This window comes from Polypterus senegalus, chromosome 1, assembly GCF_016835505.1.
Source record: "Polypterus senegalus isolate Bchr_013 chromosome 1, ASM1683550v1, whole genome shotgun sequence".
NCBI classification, from domain to species: domain Eukaryota; kingdom Metazoa; phylum Chordata; class Cladistia; order Polypteriformes; family Polypteridae; genus Polypterus; species Polypterus senegalus.
This window is the reverse complement of record NC_053154.1, coordinates 233,450,481-233,467,195: the sequence shown is the minus strand read 5'-3', so window position 1 is coordinate 233,467,195 and position 16,715 is coordinate 233,450,481.

Here is a 16,715-nt window from a genome sequence, read left to right as displayed (position 1 = left end):
AAAAAAGAAAAGGAAACATTTTGAAAATAATGTAACATGATTGTCAATGTAATTGTTTTGTCACTGTTGTGAGTGATGAGTGTTGATGTATACTGTATATATATATGAGTGTTGCTATATATATATATATATATATATATATATATATACACACACATATAAACATATATATATATATACATATCCATACATATATACATATACACATATATATACATACACACATATATACATATATATACTGTATATATATATATATATATATATAGCAGAATACCAGCCTTGTGGAGAAGTAGTATGTTAAAGTTATGAAAAGAAAAGGAAAAATTTTAAAATAACGTAATATGATTGTTAATGTAATTGTTTTGTCATTGATATGAGTGTTGCTGTCATATCTATATATATATATTTATCTATATATATATATATATATATATATATATATATATATATATATATATATATATATATATATATATATATATATATATATATATAGCAAAATACCAGCTTGGCAGCAGAGAAGTAAAAGAAAAGGAAACATTTTAATAATAGCGTAATATGATTGACAATGTAATTGTTTTGTCATTGTCATGAGTGTTGCTGGCATATATATATATATATATATATATATATATATATATATATATATATATCGTGTACATATATACACACACACATATATTATGTCGGCGTCAGAATATATAAAGTGAAAACTTGAATATATCAAGTCATTCCCAAATATATAAAGTCAAAACTTGAATATATAAAGTCAGCGTCAGAATTTATAAAGTCAGCACTGGAATATATAAAGTCAAAACTTGAATATATAAAGTCATTCCCAAATATATAAAGTCAAAACCTGAATATATAAAGTCAGCATCGGAATATATAAAGTCAGCACTGGAATATATAAAGTCAACATCGGAGTATATAAACTCATTCCTGAATATATAAAGTCAAAGTCAAAATATATTGATTGAAACGACTCTGAACTGAACTAAGTTAACAAAAACATATTCAGAAAAATAAATTAAAAAAACACCGTTCGGTTAATGTTTTGAAAATGATGCATGTGCCCTGCCCAGGATTGGTTCCTGCCTTGCGCCCAGTGTGGGCTGGGATTGGCTCCAGCAGACCCACGTGACCCTGTGGTCGGATTGAACGGGTTGGGAAATGGATGGATATTCAAGCGCTGACTTTGTATATTCCGACACTGACTTTATATATTAAAGTTTTGACTTTATATATTCCAGCGCTAAGTTTATATATTGAAGTTTTGACTTTATATACTGTATTCAGAAACAAGTTTTGACTTTATATATACTGACGCTGACTTTATATATTCAAGTTTTGACTTTATTTATTCCGACACCGACTTTATATAATCAAGTTTTGACTTTATATATTCGGGAATGACTTTATATATACACGTTTTAACTTTATATAGTTAAATTTAGTCATCATTGCATAACTTTTTCTTTACCATAGAAATTTAAAGACTAAATTCAACTTCCATTCCTACCAAAGATATTTCTGGTGACTAAATAGAACCTACTTATGTCCAAATTCGAGCTATTGAGCTGTCGTCTGTCTGCCTGAATAAGTCACCTCGCTTCGCTCTTACTTTTTTACCGTTCATTTAATCATGGCTAGTGGCGGAAAAATTATAAAATAGAAGGAGAATTACACTGAGTATGGCTTTACCAAAACAATTATTGATGGCGAATCGATTATTCATAAAGCTTCAATTGGTGATCTGTTTTTCTGTGTTAACCTCATATTTTTTCATACTTCTTCTCAAACCAAGGGGGTGCGAGGGTAAAATGAATCGGGAAGCGCTGATCAATGTAATCGGTGTACCAGGAAATCATGCATTGACAGAAGTTGTCCTTTGTTTGGAATGCAAAGTGTGATTAAATGGATTATTTTTTAGCGCGTTATGGAGCACATGCATCAAAGCTTCTCAGCTGTGCTTGTGCTAAGAAAAGGAAACATTTTAAAAATAACGTAACACGATTGTCAATGTAACCTTTTGTAAGTAGTGCCTGGAGGATTTAGTGTGGAGAAACTCTAGAGACAGTGTGTGTAACTTGTGGATTTTTCTGTGAGTATTTGGTGGCAGCGTCACAAAGTTAGTTCCTCAAGACGGTGTTAGCTGCAGAGCTCAGCTCCCAGCGAAATGAGGTAAATGGGAGGGGAGATGATGACGTGACTTCCCCACCCGCCTTAACTGTCAATCCCCCACAAACACAGTCTCTCGGAATTTGCATAAGCACAGCCCTTCACCTGCAATTTTAACTTAGTTACAAAGTGATCAAAACTCTCGTTTATATCCTGCGTCCTCTCATTAAACTTGCATTCCGCATAACCCGTGGGCATGACAAACGCCAGCGGCAGCCTGTCTATGAACTTAATTTAAACTTTAGGTTTACACCGTGCTTTGTTTGCGAAGTAGCAGCACTCATGAATATGGTTGTATATGTCACTCACTCGGTTCTTATTGTTTCGCTGCCTTCTCAATTATATAATGCATGTTTTCTTCAGCGCTTTTTGGAGCTCTTCCTGGTTTTCTACGTACTGTGTTGATAGCCAGTTCACGTGATTACATAGGAGGCGTGATGATGTCACACGAAACTCCGCCCCCACGGCTTTCGAGCTCAACTCCATTATAGTATATGTAGAAAAATATTCCAGTTATGACCATTACGCGTAGAATTTCGAAATGAAACCTGCCCAACTTTTGTAAGGAAGCTGTAAGGAATGAGCCTGCCAAATTTCAGCCTTCCACCCACACGGGAAGTTGGAGAATTAGTGATGAGTCAGTGAGTGAGTGAGTGAGTGAGTGAGTGAGTGAGTCAGTGAGGGCTTTGCCTTTTATTAGTATAAATATATATATATATAATATATATATATACAGTATATAAAACAAGTAGTAATATATTTATCATATACTATTATAGTAATTATATAAAATTTAGATTTGAAAATATTATATTGTCACGCATGTGTGTTGGAGGATGCAATATATGCAATGTATGCAATAACCTGCCAAAGAAGGGGAACTACCACAAACTTTATCTTCCTTTCTTCTTCACTCATAGTACAGGGAAGCTGCCTAATGAGGGCACCTAACCCCACCTCTTTTGGTCTGGCTGCCATAAAAGCCTTGCATCCCTGGAAGCTGCCTCTTACCAGGTCAAAGTAAGACAACACTTTGAGAAGTGAATCTTTCTGTTTCTGAATTTATGCAAACTCACCGGAACTAAGAGCAGTGTGTGGGTGCACGTTTTTCTCTCTATTATAAAAAAACTTTACATTCGTCTGGCAACAAATAAATAAAACCTGATGACCTGGTTGGCTAACCAAAAATTCTTTGTGTTTGAGACCACCTAACCACTATATACTGTGTATATATATTTATATAATATATATATATCCATCCATCCATCCATTATCCAACCCACTATAACCCTAACCCTAACCCTAACTACAGGGTCTTTCTTCGGATCTTGGGGGATCGGTGTCAGCAGAGTCGGGGGCTCAAAGTTTACAGGCCTCAGCTTCTGTTGGATCGGTGTCTTTGGCTCCTGGAGTGATTCCTGTACGGACAGAGGGGAATAATAAGTTAGGTCCAGTTTCAGTATCTTCAACGCCGGTCTCGGTGAGTGTGCCTGCTGGGAAAAATAATATGACATATAATTGTCCTTTATCGGCAGGATCCCGGGGTGGTGTGGATTGACCTGACAAAAATATAGCCCATATTGAGAATAAAAAAATTTCTAAAATTGATTCTTTTTTGATAAATAATTTACCTGGTGATGGGAATGTGATGAGTAGTCTCTCGGACGAGTCATCGGAGGATGAGAACAACACTGACACCCACACCATGAGGGTTTATCATTGTCAGAGTCTATCCCATCTGCTGCCGGATCTGAATGCTAAGACAATAATTATATCAGACAGCACCTTGACCAATTACCATAACAGAATACATAATAAGGTATACTTGGTTAGCATTCAAAATTTAACGCTAACAGCATTATTGCTCTATTTTAAGAAAAGCCCGGTGTATTCGGGAGTGAAAAGAGTTATTATTCTGGCTGGGTATCTGGATGTAGTACAGGCTTCGGCCTGCTCTGGGATCCCGATTAATTGGTCTAAGGTCTTATGAACAATTAGAGCTGTCTTTTGTTATGCACAAGTTTTCCTGGCGCAGGTTCCACTCTCTGGAGATCCGGTATTGAACAGAAAATTGTTCCAGTTTAATGAGCTGTTGTTGAGGTGTGATATGATGAGAGTGATCCTCTCCTCTAGATTTAAATTATATAGGGAGGTGGATCACCCGGATCGCTTAGCTTCGACTTTGGCTCATGAACTGGTTCAATATTGGCTGAATAAAGCAGCTGGTGATATTTAGTGTTTGCCTGATGGAGACAACAGATGTGGTTTTTGTGTTAGTGTGTTGATGTAATTGTCTTGCACCTTCCCATTGGTAAGCCTTGGTTAAGGACAATGGTGAGGTGAAGACTTGTTTTGTTTTGTGTTTAAAATTGATTTTGGGATAGGGGCACTGAGGTTAAGTAGTTGAGGGGGGCAGTCTAATAGTGGCGGGAGAAGGATATATATTTTTTTTTGAAAAAAGAGATGTATTTTCCTAAGTGTGTAAGGTGTATTTGACAGACTCACCCTCGCCTTACTCTTAACTTAACCCCTATTGGAATGGGCCCTGATGTTAAGCCAGTATATTGGGCAGCAGGGTTTGGTTGAACAAGGGATAGAGAGAGTTGGAATGGTGTTGTGTTTAGTGTAGAGTGTGGGTGAGAAATAAATAAAAGAATATTAGGGACAAAATTTGGAAGAGGTGAAAGTGAGGGAATGTAATGGTCAGAAGGGTAATTGAGATACCTAATCAAAAGAATGTTTAAGATGTGATCTGTTTGAACTTTAGTGTACTGTTCTTTATAATATCATAAGAGTACTGTTGAATGGAGGTAAATTAATGATTTGTTTAAAATTATTTTTAAAGTGATATTGGGCAATGGTTCAATGGAACAGCCAAAATAAAAACATTTCTTAAAAATTATGGAAATCAATTATAACTCAAAGATAACAGTATACTGATAGAATTTGGAGGATAGTGATATAGTAATAGATAGATCATGGAAGAAAGATAGATAGATTGAGTGATCCTTTCCAAATGAAAATAATTTTTATAACTGGAAAAAGTGTACCCATGCATTGCCGGAAGGATTTTATTCCCCTAACCTAACTACAGGGTCATGGGGGTCTGCTGAACCCAATCCCAGCCAACATATGGCGCAAGGCAGGAAACAAACCCTCGGCAAGGCGCCAGCCCACCACAGATATATATATATATATATATATGTATATACTCATACACAAACACCATCTGGTATGTTACAGTATTTGTTCTTATCATTGGCTGTTCAGTTATGTTATATGGGTTGGAGACGGTGGCACTGACCAGAAAGCAGGAGACAGAGCTGGAGGTGGCAGAGTTAAAGATGCTAAGATTTGCATTGGGTGTGACGAGGATGGATAGGATTAGAAATGAGTACATTAGAGGGTCAGCTCAAGTTGGACAGTTGGGAGATAAAGTCAGAGAGGCAAGATTGCGTTGGTTTGGGCATGTGCAGAGGAGAGATGCTGGGTATATTGGGAGAAGGATGCTAAGGATAGAGCTGCTAGGGAAGAGGAAAAGATGAAGGCCTAAGTGAAGGTTTATGGATGTGGAGGACAGAAAGATATGGAAGAAGATGATCCACTGTGGCAACTCCTAACGGGAGCAGCCAAAAGAAGAAGAAGAAGATTGGCTGTTAACATCATTTAAATAATCTATATTGTTAATAATTAAACATGTGAGAACACGGTGTTGCAGCGCTAGCAAGGAGCTGGCGCCCCGTTCGGGGATTGTTCCTGTCTCGTGCTGTATTCTTGCTGGGGTAGGCGCAAAATTGGAAGGATAGATGAACAGAATAATTAAACATGTACTACAAAGATATTTAAATGTTCCTTAAAAGTTTTGAAGAATTGGATTTCTAAGCTTACAGATGGCTTAATGTCTATTACTGAGCTGATTGTGTGGCGATTGGGTACTTGGAGAAAGAAAAGGAAGGACAGGAATTGGAGGTTAGTATGTTTGAAAGAGACAGTACTGCTGCAATAAATTATTTCATCAAAGTTCACAAATGGCGCAGCAAGCAAGTTGCAGGAGGCAAGAAGAACAATCTCTGAATGGGACACTAGCTCGTCACTATCACTGCGCCACCGTGTTCCCATATTTAATACATGCTTTAATTCCTAGCATCATGAAAATGATATCATGTATACATCTCAGTATTTAAATTGTTCACAGAGCTGTAATATCACGAATGTAATGGATTCTGTGTCCTGTTGGAGGAAGAGAAAGCCCGTAGTGATTCACAATCATAGATCACATCGAAGAACACATACAAAACAAAGCATTTAACGTGCTACTTTAGTTACAATGGGATTTGAGAAACTAGTAAATTAAATGATTTTAAGATGAAGTTTATGATGTTCTACTTTAATGACAAAATAAACTACGTGATTAAAGTGGAAATTTCGAGATTATGGTTGACATTTCAAGCTTTTCCCCCACTGTGTCCCTTTTTTTTTTATCTATACCCTAATAAGCTTTCATATGACACTCAGACAGTGGGCTACGACTCACCTTTTCACAGCGATTATGATATCTGACAACTTTTTTATTTCAAGCACTGTGCGACTTTGTGAACTTGAGCTTTCAAGTTTCTCTGACACTATGTCACTCGATCAACTTCCTTTTGTTGTTTATATCACTGTTTAAACCAACAAATAGCACGTTTTTCCTTGCCTCCACTTGGAATTCGCTAAAATTCTTCTATTTTCCCCCGTGCTTCTGCCATTGTCTTTTCACAGAATGCTGAGGTTAAGGGCTATTTATATTGATTTGCATATTTAAAGAGGCGTAATTCTGGGAGGCGTTAGGGAGTGGCAGCAGGCATGTGCACGTGCGTTACTTTTCATGATGACCGGGATTTATATAGCGGAAGAACTTGGAAGTTGGCGAACGCACAGATTAATGCATCTGGATTAGGCCTATTTTGTGTGTTCGAACATTTCCGCTTTTGTCCGTACGCCATGTTTTAGTGTGAATTTTATGTATGCCGTTATGCATGAGGCCCCAGAAACTTTCTAATTGTAATTTTTTAGGGTCATTATTGTCACATGTATAGACTACAGTGAAATTCTTAATTGCATATGCTAATCAATAAAGAATATCTTGCCACTCTCCAGTACCATAATTAGTAAGTATATCTACTTTACCTAAAAATATATGTTAAACATGGAATAGATGCCAAAAGGAGTGGATTTTTTATTTGTTTTCTTCTTGTAGTTAGTCTATATAGAGAGCCAGTGCTTGTGCCAGAGGCATTAGGCACAAGATAGGAACTAGGTATCAATTAACCTAACCTGTACATCTATGGAAAACTCACAGTACCTGAGTAAAACCACCAGTGCAAATATATAGGAAAATTTGTAAACGCCATACAGGGCAGGATTTTAACCCCGAACTATGGAAAAGTCAACAGTTCAGTAGGCTCTGAATTGCATTGTCTCAAATCAAGATTTTTTTACATTCTGTTCACTCATATAGATTGTTATTTCACCATACTTCGCTGCATTGTGTAGATATTACTGTATAAAACCATATACTGCTGAATTCATACAAGTGTCTTGTCTGCAATGGCATGATTCAGTTATTAGTGTTGTAACAAGAAGACAGTCGTTGTGCTAGATAAAAATGACAATAACTCAAGAGGCGAAGAAAACCATGAAAACAGCAAGGTGTGCAGTTCTGCTGATCTGCACCAACTCCTTAAATTGCTTTTGCTTTAGATGACCTTCAAAGATGCATGAAGAGATGCTCTGAGGTAGCTGTGCTTCATGCTGGCAAATCATGATCTGGGCAGTAGAGAGTGAATGGAAGATTAGGGATACTCAGAGTTACTTTGCGGAGAAAATGTTTTTGGGTACATGTACAGTAATAGTAATGTGGCTATCCTTAAAAACAAAGCTCAAGGGTGCCTGTCTGCTCTTGGCACTCATTGCTACTATGTTGTCTTACTTTAGTTGGTTCAGTATTGATCGTATTTAAATGGAAACAAACCTTGCTTGGACTATTCAGTATAGTCTTCATGGTTACTTTGCTTCTTGCTACAGCATCAATTTGGTTTTACGTTCTCTATCCTTCTAAGTGAGCAGTCCATCATTTCCTTATTTTGTTTGTCCTGAACATGGTTGCGGGGGTGGTGCTGGAGACCATTCCAGCCAGCATAGGGCACAAGGCAGGAACAAACCTTGGACAGGACACCAGTCCATCGCAGGGTGAGCACACATACACACACACACACACACGCACACTCCAACAAAACACTAGGGCCAATTTAGTATCGCACATCCACCTAACCTGCATGTCTTAGGACTGTGGGAGGAAACTGGAGTATCCAGAGGAAACCCACGCAGATACAGATAGAACATGCAAACAGGACATGAGCCCTGGTCTCCTTACCGTTAGGCAGCAGTGCTACTTCTGTGCCACCCTGTGAACTTAATTGGAAAAGTGTAAATCAATACTTTTTAGTTACCATCATTACAATTTTGTTGATAAAAAAATCTGTGTGTAGTGCTGTTGTGTATATGAGTTCCTTGTCCTGTTTGTTATTATTATAATATATATATTAATATATATTATACTCAATTACTTTTATTTGAAAAAAAAAGAGTTTACGAGGAGATGTTACAAATGAATGTTAATAAGTTTTTGATGAAAATAGGTAACACATCTGGAATAGATGTAGCTCATCAGAATTATGCAAACTAACACACTGTAGATCTTTACACATCAAATCAGTGTTGCTTAAGGTAGTGCAGACACATAGTCATTAATTTGCAGCATTTAGTAAGCTTGGCTCAGTGGACTTTTATTCCAAATTTTCCCTGCAAATAAAGTAAGTACTCATTAATATACAGAATTTTGCGAAGGGACAGCAGCTTCAATAGATTTATAAGCATGGGCATAAGTGTGGCAAGATAACATGCTGTTACAAAGGCATAGTGTCCTTTTCACTGGGTTTAGTTTCTTCATAATGTATTTCTTTAGCTAACTTAATTTTTTCTAGTAGTTTTTTAAAGAATATTCTTGTTTCTACATAGTCATATTTCCAGTGTATTAAAGGTAATGGCAATTATACAGTATATTAAACAGCAACCCATTATAGATAAATCACACATATATCAAACATTTCTTTTAAATCTTATTAAAGGAGTGAGCCTGATGCATTTCTTGGCAGTATTTTGTAATTTCTTAATAAGGTTTCCCTGGAAATTATAGTTATCTTGCATTTTGCTGTTTGGTCCACGGTCTTTGAAAAAGTAAAGAATGAGCCTGTGAGTTTAACACCTACACTGTGTAATAAAATAAAATAAGACTAAACAGGTTAAACCTTGAATGTTCAATTTTATGGTAGTGACACAGCTATTAGGGCTCCGGTCTTACAGCTCTGGAGTTCTGGGTTTGAATCCTAGTCACTGTCTGTGAAAAGTTTGCATGTTCTCTCTGTGCTGTCATGGGGTTTTCTCAAGTTACTTTTTTTTTCCCACATCCAAAAAATATACATGTTTTGTAAACTGTGAAATTTAAATTGGACTGGCACAATATTTGGCATTGGTTTCTGCCTTCCACCCAATACTTCTAGGCTGGCATTCAGCCCTCATGATCAAGAACAACACTAAACAGGTTCAGTACAGGGTATAAATTCGATTGTATGCTAGTAAACATAAGGTTAGGGGTAGGGTTAGGGTTATATATATATATATATATATATATACTCCCCCTGGCAGCCCCCACAGAACCCAACAGGTTGTGGCAAACTCCAACTCCCAACATGCCCTGCAGGAATCCATGGAGCCCCAGCCTCCCAGAAGGGCTGCCCTCTAGTGTCACGGTGAAGGTAGTGCCTTGCAGATACTTTCACCCCCAGTTCTTCCATTCCAGCTGGTGGCCGCCCATCACAGTAAATATACTGTATATAATGCAATTCTCATGGCCCCATCCATTTTTATCTGTTGTGTGTCAACTCTAATTATGCTGTAGTCACATGAGAGGATGACCGTAGCAAGAAGCAGAAGAGACTGACAATTAGGCAGTTTTGTATTGTACATGTGTTTTGAGATAACTTTGCTTGACAGTTTGCTTGCAATTTCCATGCTTTTGACCTCCTGAATTTTAAATACTACCTGTTTCATATTACTGCTACAGCTGAAAATATTGATTCATAAATGGATACATATATTTGGTCATTGATGATTTGATTGTACAGACAGGGAGTCACATATCACATAAATTAGTAAAATTTAGGGCAAGATGAAAACTGTGGTCAGAAAAAGTAGTAGACTGAAAACAGAACTGGTTCATATTGTCTTAATTTTCTTTATTTTTCGCAAGGGAGGAGTCCTTCCATTAGGTAAGAAGTAACAATACTCATCCTTACATAAAACGGCAGCCATGATGCTGACTGCTAGAAATGTGCCGAAATTCTTTCACTGTAAACCACTCTCCAAAAACTGCTTTGAACGTGGAAATGCATTTGCATGATATAACAAAGTAAAAATAAATAACTAATCTATATATATAATTCACTAAGGGCACACAAGGCACTGAGTGCAAGCAAGACACTGAGGGCACGCAAGACAGTGAGTGCAAGCAAGACAGAGCCCCGCCCACCAACTCTAAGACCATGGGATATGATTGACAGAGCCCCGGCCGCCAACTGTATTCCTCCTACCGCGTCATGGGATACGCACGACAGAGACACGCATGCCAACTGTAACCATCCTCCCGAGTCCAGCGTCGCTCTCAAGGCACGCAACAACTCACCAAACACAGCCTCAGTCGCTTTCACATGCACCTCTGAACCACGTTGACTTTACACCGCACGCAAGACAGAGCCACGCCCACCAATTCACAGAGCCCTGCCCACCAACTCTAAGACCATGGGATACGCACGCATTTAGTGTATAAATGGATATAAATAATTGCATGTAAACAATTTGCCAAAATCTGTTGTATGTAAACGATACTGTTTAAAACGTTATTGTTTTTTCATCAGAAAACCCAGTTTCCACGTCTACCTGTATTAGTTTAAATGGCACTTTTACCACTCGCAATAGTGCAGATACGCTGACTTATCGTGTCGACTGGGCAACACAGTGAATGCGCCGTCTATCTATATATGTCTATGTTTTCCGTAGCCTGCTACAGGAAGGTACTCTCTCGACCATTGGCATTGGATTCGCTCCTTGCTATTTTCGTTATACTGCGACGGTGGTTTCCTAAGCCTTTGTTATGCTGAATTCCTTTCTCACCGTTTTCCGTTCCTATTCTTACACCTCCGTATGCTACAGTGGGCTTCAGCTAGTGAAATATAAAGCAACAAAATTAACATAAATGTACAATGTTATGTTATGCTTCTGTCTCAGCATACTGCCCTCCACTTTAAACCTGATGCTCACTGCTTGGTGAATACAGGTAAGCAGTTAAAATATCTTAGCTCAATAATTATTTGTTATGAGTCAATCCTGACCAGCCGTGAACTAGACCTTTTAGCTTAGGACAAAACATGGCTGTCAAACAAAAAACTATGCCAAATTTGATTTATATTCTGTGATTATTTTTTTAATTATCCTCATAGTTACACATCAACAACAACAACAACATTTATTTATATAGCACATTTTCATACAAAGGCTGCTTCACCACTTCTTTTAAGTTTTGTTCTAAGGAGACACTCATTTGCGGATCTGAGTTTACGATTTGGAATATAAGGTGTCAGACATCTGATATATAAGATGGGGCAAGATTATTTAAGGCTTTATAAACCACATGTCATCAAAAGTCGTCATTTTGGAATGCCTAAAATGTATAAAAGTAGTAAAAGTGCACAAATTACTACTGTTTCTAAATAATTTAAGTATCTTCAAGCCATAAACATCAATTTCAATAGAACATTTAGCAAAATAATTGGAAATTTGGAAACGTACTAATATTATACTGTTACATGCTAACTAGAAATGAACCTATATCTCTCTATTATAAAACAAAAATCTTGGAGGGCTTGGAAGGAGACAATATGTGATTTTCTCAGAGACACTTTAACATCCCGCGAGACAAGGCAGTGAGACAAAAGGACAGCTGTTGCACAGGCTTTTAAATGATCGACATGCAGCACGACAAACAGAACACGCAGCTTGGTCACAGCAGCAGCAAAATAGCAGCTGATCTGACTACATCTCCTTAGTGTTCGTTCATCCCCCCTTCACAACGCAAGCGCCCTCAATGGGGCGAGCAAAGTGAGCAGGTGAAACAGCCCCGTAGTACACTGAAAATTTCAATTTTTGAACGTCCCTCGTATTATAATAATAATAACAATAATAATTATAATAATAATAATAAAAAGATATGGTAACATAAACATATTAATCAGAATCGTGTTGGGATCTTTTATACCAATGGCAAATCTATCTCTATCTATCTATGAATTTTACCCCAATAATATAGTGTGAAACTAGACCCTTATTTTACATTGTTATTTGGTCTAATGTTAATTTCCTAAGCAACTAACCCTTTGAGCATAAAAAATATTTTCACACATCATCAAATTGTATGGCCACAGGTCAGACTTGCTAGTATGCTTTTTCTTGATCATGATCATGTAGTACTAATGGGGGATTTTAATATACACATTGATGTGGAAACTGACACTTTTAGCAAATGTTTTACTTTTACTTTTACTTTTACTGTCAAAGGTCCAACTCATAATCATAACCACACATTAGATTTAATTATAACTTATAAAGTTGAAATTCAAAATTTAAATATTGCTCCATTAAATGAAGTTATTTCTGATCACTACTTAATTACATTTGATTTAGTTCTGCCCTTACCAACGCACTCACAGATTAAAACAAAGACAGTACGACATCTAGATTGCAATTCTGCTTCAAAATTTGTAGATACTTTGAGTAAGTCGAATGTAATTGTGGAAAACCATTTAGGTCAGTTAACATCAAATGTAAGCATGGAAAACAAGTTAGATCAGCTAACATGACATTATAATGTTACCTTGACAGATGCTCTGGACACAGTGGCTTCCCTTAAAACAAAAGTGATCAAAGCACATAGAACCTCTCCCTGGTTTAATGAAAACACTCGCGCTCTTAAATTAGAGTGTCGAAAACTGAGTGTCGAGCGCAGATGGAGAACAAGAAAACTACATGTCTTTCAAATTGCATGGACAGAAAGTGTAAATAATTATAAAAAAGCCCTCTTTAAAGCTCGCTCAGAATACTATTCTACAATAATAGATAGCAATAATAAAAATCCTCGGGTACTGTTTAGAACAGTGGCTAAATTACCAAATGCAGTACAGACTTTACGAACTTCTTTAATGAGAAAATTAAAAATATGAGATCCTAGATCTCAGCATCACAGTACAGACCAAATACTAGCTTAGCAGACCCTGCCACACATTGCATTCAGCACTTTAGTCATTTTAGTTCTGTAACTGAGCAGGAAGTCTTAACTTTAATTTCTAAAATGAAGCCCACTACTTGTTCCCTAGATCCAGTGCCAACAAAACTAGTAAAAAGTGCCATGGATGTTCTTGCAGTGCCTATTCTAAACATTATCAATAGTTCATTATTGCATGGCACAGTACCTGAAGCACTAAAAGTGTCAGTCATTAAACCATTACTTAAAAGTCAGACCTAGACCACACATACTTAATAATTATAGGCCTATTTCAAATTTACCATTACCATCTCTCTAAAATACTAGAAAAAGTAGTTGCCAATCAGCTTTAGTCACATGTTACGCATTACAATCTATTTGAGAAATTCCAGTCTGGTTTCTGCACTGGTCATAGTACAGAATAGGCACTAACATGGGTTGTAAACGACATTCTGATATCCTCTGATGAAGGAAACTCCACTGTAATTATGTTGTTAGACTTAAGTGCAGCATTTGACACCATTGACCATTCTATTTTACTGCACAGGCTAGAAAATGATGTTGGGCTTACAGGCACGTGCTCGCTTGGTTTAGTTCTTATTTATCAAATCGATTCCAATATGTACAGAAATGTGCTGACAGTACTCCATGATTATACACAGAAGTTCAATATGTTGTCCCGCAGGGCTCAGTACTGGGACCTTTACTGTTTTCACTTTACATGCTTCCACTGGGATCTATCATTAGGAAACATAATGTTAATTTTCACTCATGCAGATGACACCCAGTTATACCTTTCATTTAGATCAAATGAAGTTTCTCCGATGTTGTCTTTAATTAGTTGTGTTAGTGAATTAAAGGACTGGATGGATGAGAACTACTTGTCTTTAAACACAGATAAAACAGAGATGTTAATTGTTGGAGGGAATGACGCTGATCACAACAATATTCTGTCATCATTTAACTCAGTTGGAATCCCATTAATTTTACTGAATCAGCCCAAAATCTCTGAGTTCTCTTTGACTCTAGCATGTCATTTAAAGCACATATTACAAAGTTGTCCAAATAATGTTTCTTCCATCTTAAAAATGTTAGGACATTAAGGCGCTTTCTAAATAAACAGGATTGTGAGAAATTAATTCATGCATTTATTTCTAGTAGGATTGACTACTGCAATGCGGTGTTCACTGGATGTTCAAACTGTTCTTTATACAGCCTCCAGTTAATCCAAAATGCTGCTGCTGCAAAAATTATTACAAGAACAAGAAAATACGAACACATAACTCCAGTTCTTAAATCCTTACACTGGCTCCCAGTTAAGTTTAGGGCAGATTTCAAAATCCTCCTTTTAATATATAAAGCATTAAATGGCCAAGGTCCGGCTTATTTGTCTGAACTTATCATGACTTACAAACCAGAACGCACATTAAGATCTCAAGATGCCGGTCTGCTTATGATTCCAAGGATTAATAAAATAACAGTGGGAGGTCGAGCTTTTAGTTACAGGGCCCCTAAACTGTGGAATGGTCTGCCTGCTACAATAAGAGATGCCCCTTCGGTCTCAGCTTTTAAATCCCGGCTGAAGACTCACTACTTCAGTTTAGCATATCCTGACTAGAGCTGCTGATTAACTGTACATACTGCATCTCTGTTGTTAGTCATTAGCACTAAAACATAAGTAACATGATAGTTATAATTTGATAACAACCCTCACCATCACCTATTCTGTTTCTCTTCTTGGTACTCAAATGTGGCACCAAGTGCCATGGCCCACCTGCCAAGTTGTTGTACCTGCTTATGGTAAAGTCATCCCTGATAGAGGATCGCTGGAATCATGGGAAAGAGCGGTCCTTTCATTGGATTGGCTGGCCCAGCACTGTTTCAGCTGTGGAATGGCCAAATGGGGGAGGCAGCTTGATGGATGAGGTCTCCAGGACTATAAACAAATCCAAATCATGTTATGTGATGTCATCCATTGTTAAATTCTGCTATATACTTCTAAAATGTTTATTTTTATACTGTATTGAGTTTTTGTTCTGTTCTGTGTATTGTATTGTATTGACCCTTTTCTTTTTGACACCCACTGCATGCCCAACCTACCTGGAAAGGGGTCTCTCTTTGAACTGCCTTTCCATATGTTTCTTACATTTTTTCCCTACTGGGGTTTTTTTGGGAGTTTTTCCTTGTCTTCTTAGAGAGTCAAGGCTGGGGGGCTGTCAAGAGGCAGGGCCTGTTAAAACCCATTGCGGCACTCCTTGTGTGATTTTGGGCTATACAAAAATAAATTGTATTGTATTGTATTGTATATAGCAGCATTCCCTCTCAAAGGGCCAATTTACAATAGGCAGTAAAAGACTATTGCACATATAGTATCAATGATAGATGTCTAAAATGATACTATCTGAAGATTAGTACTCCATCTGCCTACATCATGCAGGTGTATACCCTATGATTTCTAAGGTGCTCATGCCTGTCATTTGCTTGAGCTGATTAAGATGATTTACAATTAAAGTGTTTTTTTTCCTATTTTATATATTCATACCATTTCTCTTCATTTATGTATTGCTGCTGACCAGCACACACATTGGGAGAAAAAAAAATCAACAGTTTTCTTTTAATTACGAAGAATGTGGATCACTGCTGTTTTCTATCATGCTATGGATGAGTTATTTAAGTTAAAGGACATGTCAATCACATCAGCATCTCAGGATTTTAATGTGTAATTAGTTTTTTTCATTGATAGCAGTAATATGATGAAACACAATTTGCTGAAAAAAATCATATATTTATGCTACAATCACTGTTTGATGTTTTGTTGCTATGCTGTTCCATTTTTTATTGTCACTTGCTTTTAAATTTGGAAAAAAAAGTTAGCAATAAATATTAGCAACAAGTACTTCTTTATACAAAGTTTTCAAATCAATGTATTTAATTTCATACTAGCTAAATGTCAGGAGCACTATTGCCACTGTTTATTTAATTCTGTATAATTTAATAAACATTTTAGGGTTAAGTTATCCTTTCAGTTTTGTATGCAATGAGCATTTTAGTCTTTTCTTAATGATTCATCATACCATTTTTAATTGACATTTTCTGTGGTTACAGAGGTTGACTTGTT